The sequence below is a fragment of the Elephas maximus genome, chromosome 12 (assembly GCF_024166365.1).
Source record: "Elephas maximus indicus isolate mEleMax1 chromosome 12, mEleMax1 primary haplotype, whole genome shotgun sequence".
NCBI classification, from domain to species: Eukaryota; Metazoa; Chordata; class Mammalia; order Proboscidea; family Elephantidae; genus Elephas; species Elephas maximus.
Window position 1 is genome coordinate 106,902,631 of NC_064830.1, and position 12,475 is coordinate 106,915,105.

General features: G+C 42.0%; 1 non-coding gene across 1 annotated transcript; it reads left to right on the forward strand.

Moving 5' to 3' along the window:
* The first annotated feature begins 9,356 nt into the window (after nt 1-9,356).
* On the forward strand, nt 9,357-9,463 carry LOC126087608 (U6 spliceosomal RNA). Its single transcript, XR_007519790.1, has one exon. It is a non-coding gene; the product is annotated as a U6 spliceosomal RNA (small nuclear RNA).
* Nucleotides 9,464-12,475: the final 3,012 nt, after the last annotated feature.

Consider the following 12,475-nt stretch of genomic DNA (forward strand, 5'->3'; position numbering starts at 1 on the left):
CCGTTTCCCAACCACCTGGATGTCTTAATTTGCTGGTGCAGTTGTTGTTCTTGTGTGCCGTTGAGTGGATTCCAGCTCATTGCAACCCTACAGGGCAGAGTAGGGTTTCCCAGGCAGTAGTCTTTATGGGAGCAGATCACCAGGTCTCTTCTCTCACAGAGCCAGTGGTGGGTTTGAACTGCTGACCTTTTGGTTAGCAGCCGAGCTCTTAACCGTTGCACTGCAGGGCTTCTTTTTCGCTAGTGCTACTTTACCAGAAAAACCACAAGTGGGTGGCTTTAAAGAACAGAAATTTATGTTCTCACAGTTCAGGAGGATAGAAATTTGAATTCAGGGCTATAGGAAAGGCATTTGCTGTCTGCAGGCTCTAGGGGAAGATCCTTGTTTCTTTCAACTTCTGTAGCCCATGTGTTCCTTGGTTCCCTGGCGGTCTCCGTCTGTCTTCCCCATTTGTGCTTGCTCTGTAACTAATCTGCTCTTTTTATAACTCAAAAGTGTTTAGGTTTAGGACACACCCTACACTTATCTGGCCTCCTTAATATAAAAAAGACAACCCTATTCCCAAACAGGATCCCTTCCACAGGTATAGGGGTTAAGATTTCAACATATCTTTTTTTTTTTTTTTAATTTTTATTAAGCTTCAAGTGAACATTTACCATTCCAATCAGTCTGTCACATGTAGGTTTACATACATCTTACTCCCTTCTCCCACTTGCTCTCCCCCTATTGAGTCAGCCCTTTCAGTCTCTCGTTTCGTGCCAATTTTGCCGTCTTCCCTCTCTCTCTATCTTCCCATCCCCCCTCCAGTCAAGAGTTGCCAACACACTCTCCAGTGTCCACCTGAGTTAATTAGCTCACTCTTCATCAGCATCTCTCTCCCCCCCGCTGACCAGTCCCTTTCATGCCTGATGAGTTGTCTTCGGGGATGGTTCCTGTCCTGTGCCAACAGAAGGTCGGGGAGCATGGCCTCCGGGATTCCTCTAGTCGCAATCATACCATTAGGTATGGTCTTTTCATGAGAATTTGGGGTCTGTATCCCATTGGTCTCCTGCTCCCTCAGGAGTTGTCTGTTGTGCTCCCTGACAGGGCAGACATCGATTGTGGCCGGGCACCAACTAGTTCTTCTGGTCTCAGGATAATGTAGGTCTCTGGTTCACGTGGCCCTTTCTGTCTCTTGGGTTCTTAGTTGTCGTGTGACCTTGGTGTTCTTCCTTTGCCTTTGCTCCAGGTGGGTTGAGACCAATTGATGTATCTTAGATGGCTGCTTGTTGGCATTTAGGACCCCAGGCGCCACAATTCAAAGTGGGATGCAGAATGTTTTCATAATAGAATTGTTTTGCCCATTGACTTAGAAGTCCCCTCAAACCAAGTTCCCCAGACCCCAGCCCCTGCTCCGCTGACCTTTGAAGCTTTCATTTTATCCCGGAAACCTCTTTGCTTTTAATCCAGTCCAATTAGGCTGACCTTCCTTGTATTGAGTGTTGTCTTTCCCTTCACCCAAAGCAGTTCTTATCTACAGATTGATCAATAAAAAACCCTCTCCCTCCCTCCCTCCCTCCCCCCTTTGTAACCACATAAGTATGTGTTCTTCTCCGTTTTTACTATTTCTCAAGATCTTATAATAGTGGTCTTACACAATATTTGTCCTTTTGCCTCCAACTGATTTCACTCAGCATAATGCCTTCCAAGTTCCTCCATGTTATGAAATGTTTCATAGATACGTCACTGTTCTTTATCGATGCGTAGTATTCCATTGTGTGAATATACCGCAATTTATTTACCCATTCATCCGTTGACGGACATCTTGGTTGCTTCCAGCTTTTTGCTATTGTAAACAGAGCTGCAATAAACATGGGTGTGCATATATCTGTTCGTGTGAAGGCTCTTGTATCTTTAGGGTATATTCCGAGGAGTGGGATTTCTGGGTTCTATGGTAGTTCTATTTCTAACTGTTTAAGATAACGCCAGATGGATTTCCAAAGTGGTTGTACCATTTTACAATCCCACCAGCAGTGTATGAGAGTTCCAATCTCTCTGCAGCCTCTCCAACATTTATTATTTTGTGTTTTTTGGATTAATGCCAGTCTAGTTGGTGTGAGATGGAATCTCATCGTAGTTTTAATTTGCATTTCTCTAATGGCTTTTTTTTTTTTTTAATGGCTAATGATCGAGAGCATTTTCTCGTGTATCTGTTGGCTGCCTGAATATCTTCTTTAGTGAAATGTGTGTTCATATCCTTTGCCCACTTCTTGATTGGGTTGTTTGTCTTTTTGTGGTTGAGTTTTGACAGAATCATGTAGATTTTAGAGATCAGGCGCTGGTCTGAGATGTCATAGCTGAATATTCTTTCCCAGTCTGTAGGTGGTCTTTTTACTCTTTTGGTGAAGTCTTTAGATGAGCATAGGTGTTTGATTTTTAGGAGCTCCCAGTTATCTGGTTGCTCTTCATCATTTTTGGTAATGTTTTGTATTGTTTATGCTCTGTATTAGGGCTCCTAGGGTTGATCCTATTTTTTCTTCCATGATCTTTATCGTTTTAGTCTTTATGTTTAGGTCTTTGATCCACTTGGAGTTAGTTTTTGTGCATGGTGTGAGGTATGGGTCCTGTTTCATTCTTTTGCAAATGGATATCCAGTTATGCCAGCACCATTTGTTAAAAAGACTATTATTTCCCCAATTGACTGACACTGGTCCTTTGTCAAATATCAGCTGCTCATACATGGATGGATTTATATCTGGGTTCTCAATTCTGTTCCATTGGTGTGTGTGCCTGTTGTTGTACCAGTACCAGGCTGTTTTGACTACTGTAGCTATATAATAGGTTCTGAAATCAGGTAGGGTGAGGCCTCCCACTTTCTTCTTCTTTTTCAGTAATGTTTTGCTTATCCGGGGGTTCTTTCCCTCCCATATGAAATTAGTGATTTGTTTCTGTATCCCCTTAAAGTATGACATTGATATTTGGATTGGAAGTGCGTTATATGTATAGATGGCTTTTGGTAGAATAGACATTTTTACTATGTTAAGTCTTCCTATCCATGAGCAGGGTATGTTTTTCCACTTAAGTATGTCCTTTTGAATTTCTTGTAGCAGAGTTTTATAGTTTTCTTTGTATAGGTCTTTTACATCTTTGGTAAGATTTATTCCTAAGTATTTTAACTTCTTGGGGGCTACCGTGAATGGTATTGATTTGGTTATTTCCTCTTCGGTGTTCTTTTTGTTGATGTAGAGGAATCCAAGTGATTTTTGTATGTTTATTTTATAACCTGAGACTCTTCCAAACTCTTCTATTAGTTTCAGTAGTTTTCTGGAGGATTCCTTAGGGTTTTCCATGTATAAGATCATGTCATCTGCAAATAGTGATAGCTTTACTTCCTCCTTACCAATCTGGATACCCTTTATTTCTTTGTCTAGCCTAATTGCCCTGGCTAGGACTTCAAGTACGATGTTGAATAAGAGCGGTGATAAAGGGCATCCTTGTCTGGTTCCCGTTCTCAAGGGAAATGCTTTCAGGTTCTCTCCATTTAGAGTGATATTGGCTGTTGGCTTTGCATAGATGCCCTTTATTATGTTGAGGAATTTACCTTCAATTCCTATTTTGGTAAGAGTTTTTATCATAAATGGGTGTTGAACTTTGTCAAATGCCTTTTCTGCATCTATTGATAAGATCATGTGGTTTTTATCTTTTGTTTTATTTATGTGATGGATTACATTAATGGTTTTTCTGATATTAAACCAGCCTTGCATACCTGGTATATATCCCACTTGATCAGGGTGAATTATTTTTTTGGTGTGTTGTTGGATTCTATTGGCTAGAATTTTGTTGAGGATTTTTGCATCTATGTTCATGAGGGATATAGGTCTAAAATTTTCTTTTTTTGTAATGTCTTTACCTGGTTTTGGTATCAGGGAGATGGTAGCTTCATAGAATGAGTTGGGTAGTATCCTGTCTTTTTCTATGCTTTGAAATACCTTCAGTAGTAGTGGTGTTAAGTCTTCTCTGAAGGTTTGGTAGAACTCTGCAGTGAAGCCGTCTGGGCCAGGACTTTTTTTTGTTGGAAGTTTTTTGATTACCGTTTCAATCTCTTTTTTTGTTATGGGTCTATTTAGTTGTTCTACTTCTGAATGTGTTAGTTTAGGTAGGTAGTATTGTTCCAAGAATTTATCCATTTCTTCTAGGTTTTCAAATTTGTTAGAGTACAATTATTCGTAGTAATCTGAAATGATTCTTTTAATTTCATTTGGTTCTGTTGTGATGTGGTCCTTCTCGTTTCTTATTCGGGTTATTTGTTTCCTTTCCTGTTTTTCTTTAGTCAGTCTAGCCAATGGTTTATCAATTTTGTTAATTTTTTCAAAGAACCAGCTTTTGGCTGTGTTAATTCTTTCAATTGTTTTTCTGTTCTCTAATTCATTTAGCTCAGCTCTAATTTTTATTATTTGTTTTCTTCTGGTGCCTGATGGGTTCTTTTGTTGCTCAGTTTCTATTTGTTCAAGTTGTCGGGACAGTTCTCTGATTTTGGCTCTTTCTTCTTTTTGTATGTGTGCATTTATTGATATAAATTGGCCTCTGAGCACTGCTCTTGCTGTGTCCCAGAGGTTTTAATAGGAAGTATTTTCATTCTCGTTGCTTTCTAAAAATTTCCTTATTCCCTCCTTGATGTCTTCTATAACCCAGTCTTTTTTCAGGAGGGTATTGTTCATTTTCCAAGTATTTGATTTCTTTTCCCTAGTTTTTCTGTTATTGATTTCTAGCTTCATTGCCTTGTGGTCTGAGAAGATGCTTTGTAATATTTCGATGTTTTGGATTCTGCAAAGATTTGTTTTATGACCTAATATGTGGTCTATTCTAGAGAATGTTCCATGTGCACTAGAAAAAAAAGTATATTTTGCAGCAGTTGGGTGGAGAGTTCTGTATAAGTCAACGAGGTCAAGTTGGTTGATTGTTGTAAGTAGGTCTTCCGTGTCTCTATTGAGCTTCTTACTGGATGTCCTGTCCTTCTCCGAAAGTGGTGTGTTGAAGTCTCCTACTATAAATGTGGAGGTGTCTATCTCACTTTTCAGTTCTGTTAAAATTTGATTTATGTATCTTGCAGCCCTGTCATTAAAAAAAAATTAGGTGCGTAAATATTTAATATGGTTATGTCTTCCTGATCAATTGTCCCTTTTATCATTATATAGTGTCCTTCTTTATCCTTTGTGGTGGATTTAAGTCTAAAGTCTATTTTGTCAGAAATTAATATTGCTACTCCTCTTCTTTTTTGCTTATTGTTTGCTTGATATATTTTTTTCCATCCTTTGAGTTTTAGTTTGTTTGTGTCTCTAAGTCTAAGGTGTGACTCTTGTAGGCAGCATATAGATGGATCGTGTTTCTTTATCCAGTCCGTGACTCTCTGTCTCTTTATTGGTGCATTTAGTCCATTTACATTCAGCGTAATTATAGGTAAGTAAGTTTTTCGTGCTGTCATTTTGATGCCTTTTCATGTATGTTGTTGGCCATTTCATTTTTCCACATGCTTTTTTGTGCTGAGACGTTTTTCTTAGTAGCTTGTGAGATCCTCATTTTCATAATGTTTAACTTTGTGTTTGTTGAGTCGTTACGTTTTTCTTGGCTTTTTTCTTGAGTTATGGATTTAATATTCCTTTTTGTGGTTACCTTATTATTTACCCCTATTTTTCTAAGTAAAAACCTAACTTGTATCGTTCTATATCGCCTTGTATCACTCTCCATCTGGCAGTTCAATGCCTCCTATATTTAGTCCCTCTTTTTGATTATTGTGATTGTTTATCTATTGATTTCCATGATTTCCTGTTATGTGTATTATTTTGTTTATTTATTTATTTTTTAGAATTAGTCTTAATTTGTTTGTTTTTGTGCTTTCCCTATTTGAATTGCGTTGATATCAGGACGTTCTGTTTTGTGACCTTGTATTGTGCTGGTACCTGATATTATTGGTCATCCGGCCAAACAATCTCCTTTAGCATTTCTTGCAGTCTTGGTTTAGTTTTTGCAAATTCTCTAAACTTGTGTTTATCTGTAAATATCTTAATTTCTCCTTCATATTTCAGAGAGAGTTTTGCTGGATATATGATCCTTGGTTGGCAGTTTTTCTCCTTCAGTGCTCTGTATACGTCGTCCCATTCCCTTCTTGCCTGCACGATTTCTGCTGAGTAGTCTGAACTTATTCTTATTGATTCTCCCTTGAAGGAAACCTTTCTTTTCTCCCTGGCTGCTTTTAAAATTTTCTGTTTGTCTTTGGTTTTGGCAAGTTTGATGATAATATGTCTTGGTGTTTTTCTTTTTGGATCAATCTTAAATGGGGTTTGATGAGCATCTTGGATAGATATCCTTTCGTCTTTCATGATGTCAGGGAAGTTTTCTGTCAGGAGTTCTTCAACTATTTTCTCTGTGTTTTCTGTCCCCCCTCCCTGTTCTGGGACTCCAATCACTCGCAAGTTATCCTTCTTGATAGAGTCCCACATGATTCTTAGGGTTTCTTCATTTTTTTAATTCTTTTATCTGATTTTTTTTCAGCTATGTTGGTGTTGTTTCCCTGGTCCTCCAGAAGTCCCAGTCTACATTCTAATTGCTCGAGTCTGCTCCTCTGACTTTCTATTAGGTTGTCAAATTCTGTAATTTTATTGTTAATCTTTTGGATTTCTACATGCTGTCTCTCTATGGATTCTTGCAACTTATTAATTTTTCCACTATGTTCTTGAATAATCTTTTTGAGTTCTTCAACAGTTTTATCAGTGTGTTCCTTGGCTTTTTCTGCATTTATCCTAATTTCATTTGTGATATCTTTAAGCATTCTGTAAATTAGTTTTTTATATTCTGTATCTGATAATTCCAGGATTGTATCTTCATTTGGGAAAGATTTTGATTCTTTTGTTTGGGGGGTTGGAGAAGCTGTCATGGTCTGTTTCTTTATGTGGTTTGATATGGACTGCTGTCTCCGAGCCATCACTGGGAAACTAGATTTTCCAGGTAATCAGCTAAAAAAAATGCAGTCAGATCCCTATCTGAATTCTCCCTCTGGCTCCGGGTATTCGGATGTTAATGGAGCCGCCTGGGGAGGGTGGGGGAGGGATCAGAGAGCTAGGAGTGTAGCACCACAGGATATAGAGCTGAACACCGCATTCACGCCCCGCCCCCGTCCGCCAAAATCCGGGCGGGACGGGTCCCTGTCTGGGACGCTGCTTTCCCCGCTCCGAGACCAGTCACTTCCTCCCGGGGACTTCTCCCTCCGGTGCGCGGCACTGCTCGCGTGAACTGGGTGGGTGTTTCCCGCAGGAACGGGTGGGCCCGCCCCCAGGGTCTATTCAGGCGAATATAATTGGGCCCCATGGTCATACCCCGCCCACGCGCATGCCCAAATCCCAGCGGGACAACTTCCCGGCTGGGACGCTGCTTTCCCCGCTCCGGGACCAGTCACTTCCTCCCGGGGACTTCCCCTTCCCACCGCACACGTGAATTGGGTGGGCGTCACCCGCACGACCAGGTGGGCCCGCTCCCTGGGTCAATTCAGGGTAATAAAATTGGACCCCGTGCTCATGCCCCGCCCGCGCGCCCACGCCCAAATCCCAGCGGGATGGCACCCCGGCTGGGACGCTGCTTTCCCCGCTCCGAGACCAGTCACTTCCTCCCAGGGACTTCTCCCTCCGGTGTGCCGCGCCACATGCGCGGACTGGGTGTGCGTCCTCCCGCACGAACGTGTGGGCCCCGCCCCGGGGTCGCTTTAGGGAAATATAGCTGACCCCCCCCCCGCTCCCACCCCGCCGGCTTCCCGCCAAACTCCCGGCGGGACTGCTCCCCAGCTGGGATGCTGTTCTCCCCACTCCCAGATCAGTCACTGCCTCCCAGGTGCTTCTCCCTCCGGCTGTGCCGCTACGCCGCCCGTGCCAACCAGCTAGACTTCCTCCCGGGAAGGGGTTCGGGGGGAAGGGCTGGGCCCCCCTTCTGTGCCGTCTGCCCCCCTGGGCTCTGCCCCTGATCGGGCTCCGAAGGTCACCTGCCTGGTACGCTGGCTCCTAGTTCTGAAAATGGTCGCTGTCTGCCCGTATTTGTTCGTTTTCTGTCTCTAAGTCTGTGCTTGTTGTTCAGAGTTCGTAGATTGTTATGTATGTGATCGATTGCCTTGTTTTTCCGAGTCTTTGTTGCAAGAGGGATCCGCGGTAGCGTCCACCTAGTCTGCCATCTTGGCCCCGCCCTCAACATATCTTTTTAAGGGGGCCACTGTTCAACCCATAACACCGGAGATTTCCTTGAGATCCTTCTGAGTGTTGGGTTTAAGAAAAAGGAACTCATCCTTAAGGAAAATGGAATGACCAGCACTCTCAGATTAAAAAAAAAAAAAATTAGTGAGGCCAATAAATGGCTCCTGGGTCCCTTGGGCAAGTGAAGCACTGCCATCCGCTGGCTGGTCCCACACGCCACAGGGTGCCCCCATGGAGTATGTGTGCTGAGTTGATCATTTTAAGCATCATGGATTGCAGAGATCCTCGATTTGATGTTAGGCTCCTCAGAAGGTGCCAATTCATTTGAGCAGATTTTGGTATATTTTAATTTTATTTCCCTCCAGATTTCTATTTTTTGTACTCAAAACAAAATAATTTCAAAAAGAAAAGCGATTAACAATCTTGCCTTGCTCATAGAGAAGTCATTTTTGAGATTCCTTGCCCCCTTCTAACCCTTCTTCACTCGCAGCCGTGATTACATTGTGGTAATCATTGTGCAGTGCAAATGGTTAACCCAGTTGACTGCTAACCAAAAGACTGGCGCTTCAAGTCCACCTATAGACACCTCAGGAGAAAGTCCTGGCAATCTACTTTGGAAAAATCTGCCATTGAAAACCCAGTGGAGAACAGTTCTACTCTGACTCGCGTGGGATCACCATGAGTGGGAATCTACTTGATGCTAACTGGTTGGCTTAATCATACTGTATATCTATATTTGAATTGATGTAATTTTGTACTATCATTATTCTTAATTTGTTGAGTGCTGGCTGTATGCCCTGCCCTGTGTTAACAACCTCACAGCCATATTTCATCTAAGCCTCATAGTACCTCGTAGGTACTATTATTAGCCCAGAGTCCTTGTATAATTCAAACAGTTAATGCACTTGGGTAGGTTGGAGGTTTGAGTCCACTCAGAGGTGCTTCAGAAGAAAGGCCTGCCAGTCTACTTCTGAAAGATCCGCGCTTGAAAGCCCGAGGGAGCACAGTTCTACTCTGATGTACGTGGGGCCATCAGGAGTTGGAATGGACAAATGGCTTTTAAAAAAAAAAAATAATTATACATTAAAAAGCACAAGCTGTCCTTTGTAATGTCTATCACCTTGACTTACAAAGTTATCATCCCTCGTGCTTGCTTAGGCAGCACATACATTAAAATCGGAGCGATACAGAGAAGATGAACATGGCGGCTGCGGAAGAATGGCTGGCGAATTGGCGAAGCGTTCCGTGTTTCTTGTGGCATGGGAAGTACACCCCAATAAAGCTGTTACCAAAAAAGTTATCAGCCCTCTAAAAATTTGAAGCACTGCAGTAAAACGAGTTCCTTTTTAGAGGTAAGGATTCTATTTAAGATTTTCCTATCCATATTCACATGTGATATGTGCCTGTAATTTTCTTTCTGTATATTTTAATCTTTATTAGGCTTTCGGAAGAAGCTCGTGCTTGGCAAATGGACATAATGGTACCCTTACTGCTTTTTTGCACTCTGGGTGGTCTATACAACATTGAAATGATCTGTGTCTTAAAAATACAATAATTGTCCTGGTGGAAACACTGGGACCAGCTACATTTTTGGGGTTGCCATTTTTTTTTCCTTGGATAATTTCCTCAATTTCTTTTTTGGTTTTTATTCTGTGTAGATTTATATTTTTAATGTTACTTTATATTTCTAAAAATTATTCATTTTATTGAGGGTTTCAGTTTATTAGCCTACAGATGTGCGTAATATTCTTTTTGGATTTGGAGGGAAAAAAATCTCTTTTTCTATCAATTATCCTATCTCCTTTCTCATTTCTAATTAAAAATGTTCCCTTAATTATATTTGTTTGAGGTTTGTTTATTCTATTAGTTCTTATCGAAACAGCAGCATTACCATTCTACTGCTTTATTCTTTGTAATGGATTTATTTTTTTCTGCTTTCATCTTTCTTTACCACCTCCTTCGAAATTATTTTTCCTCTTCACTTTTAAAGAGAAGCATTTGTTCTTACCCGCTTGAATAATCCCAGCCCGGATAGAATTCGCAAGCCTGAAACACATTGTGGGGTGAGAAACTGCCGTGTTATCATCTGTGTTTATCAGTCAAGGACCAGTAGGGACAACAGAGCCCACACCGGCCAGGTCCAGAGAGGGAGTCTCCCGTGGAGAACTAGTTGTACAGGTACTGGAAGAGCTGAGAAGCCAAACGGGCAGTGTAGAGACGAGCAACAGCAGCAAGCTGCTACTTCCCACCCACACTCAGGTGGAGGCACCAAAGAAGGAGGAATGTTACCAGAGCCCAGCAGCTGGCAGAGCTGGGGAGCCAGAATCACAGCTCGGGTGAGAAGCCAAATGTGTTGTGTTTCCAAAAAGAAACAATCTTTGATGGCTACAGGGAGGGGAGGGGTGGGGATGGAAAAACACTACATAGACAATAGGTAAGTGGTAACTGTGGTGAAGGTAAGACAGTACACAACACTGGGGAAGCCAGGACAACTTGTCCAAGGCAAGGTCATGGAAGCTCTCTAGACACATCCAAACTCCCTGAGGGACCGAATTCCTGGGCTGAGGGCTGTGGGGACCATGGTCTCAGGGAACATTTAGCTCAACTGGCATAACATAGTTTATAAAGAAAATGTTCTACATTCTACTTTGGTGAGTAGCATCTGGGGTCTTAAAAGCCTGTGAGCGGCCATCTAAGATACAACACTGATCTCACCCCTTTGGGAGCAAGGGAGAATGAAGAAAACTAAAGACACAAGGAAAAGATGAGTCCAGAGGACTTAAAGACCACATCTACAATGGCTTCACCAAAACTGAGTGCAGTACAACGAGATGGTGACCAGCTACCACCGCTGACTGCTCTGACAGGGATCACAATAGAGGGTCCTAGACAGAGCTGGAGAAAAATGTTGAACAAAATCCTAACTCGAAAAGAAAGACCGGACTTGCTGGCCTGACAGAGACTGGAGAAACCCTGAGAGTATGGCCTTTCAGCTCAGTACCGAAGTCACTCCTGAGGTTCACCCTTAAGCCAAAGATTGGACAGCCGATAATGCAAAATGAAACTAAAGGGGGACACCAGCCGAGGGGCAGGGACTAGGAGGCAGAAGGGAACAGGAAAGCTGGTAATAGGGAACCCTAGGTTGTAAAGGGGAGAGTGTTGACATGTTGTGGGGTTGTTAACCGATGTCACAGAACAATGTGTGTACTGACTGTTTAATGAGAAACTAGTTTGTTCTGTAAACCTTCATCTAAAGTATAATGAAAAATAAAAAAAAAAAGAACTGTTTCCTGCATTCCTTTCTTTGGACAGGACCCCTTCCGTTCCCACCCAGGCTCAGAGCTGGCCAGCTTAGAGTAACCCTCAACCCTTCCTTCTTCCTCATGTCCCACACATCTGCTCAACTCTGTGTCCTAAGATTTCCCCGCCTCTTTCTTCTTGTCTTCACTGCACTGAGACCAACTCTGGCCCTCGTTATTTCTCACGTGGCCTCTAACGAAAGCCTTCTTATGGATCACACTTCTTCTAGTCTTCCTCTGTTCTAGGCAAATCTCCATGCTAATACAAAAGATGTAGTTTTTATTTTACTGTATTGTGGCAAAATATATATAACAAACGATTTGCCATTTTAACCATTTTTTAAGAGTACGATTCACGACACTGCTTGCATTCGCTATATCGTGCTACCATCACCACTATCCATTTCCAGAAGTTTTTCACCACTGCAAAAAAACAAAAACAAAAACTCAGTGCTCCTTAAGCAATGGCTTTCTGTTTGCCCCCTTCCAAGTCCCTGGTAACCACTAGTAAACTTTGGTTTTCATGCATTTGTCTGTTCTGTGTATTTCCTATGAGTAGGATCATCACTCAGCATAATGTTTTCAGGGTTGACCCATGTTGTATCACGTATAAGAACTTTATTTCTCATTGTGGTTGAATGATATTCCATTCTATGAATAGCACCTTTCGCTTATCCATTATCTGTTGATGGACACTTGGGTTGTTTCCACCTTTTGTCTGTTGTGAATAATGCTGCAATGAACATTGGTGTACAAGTGTCTGTTTAAGTCCCTGCTTTCAGGTCTTGCGGGTATATACCTAGGAATAGAATTGCTGGGTCATATGGTAATTCTATGTCTAACTTTCTGAGGGACTGACACACTGTTTTCCACGGTGGCTGCACCATTTTACATTCCCACCAACAGCACACAAGCGTTTCAGTTTCTCCACTTTCACACTAACGCTTGTTATTTTCCATTTTTCTG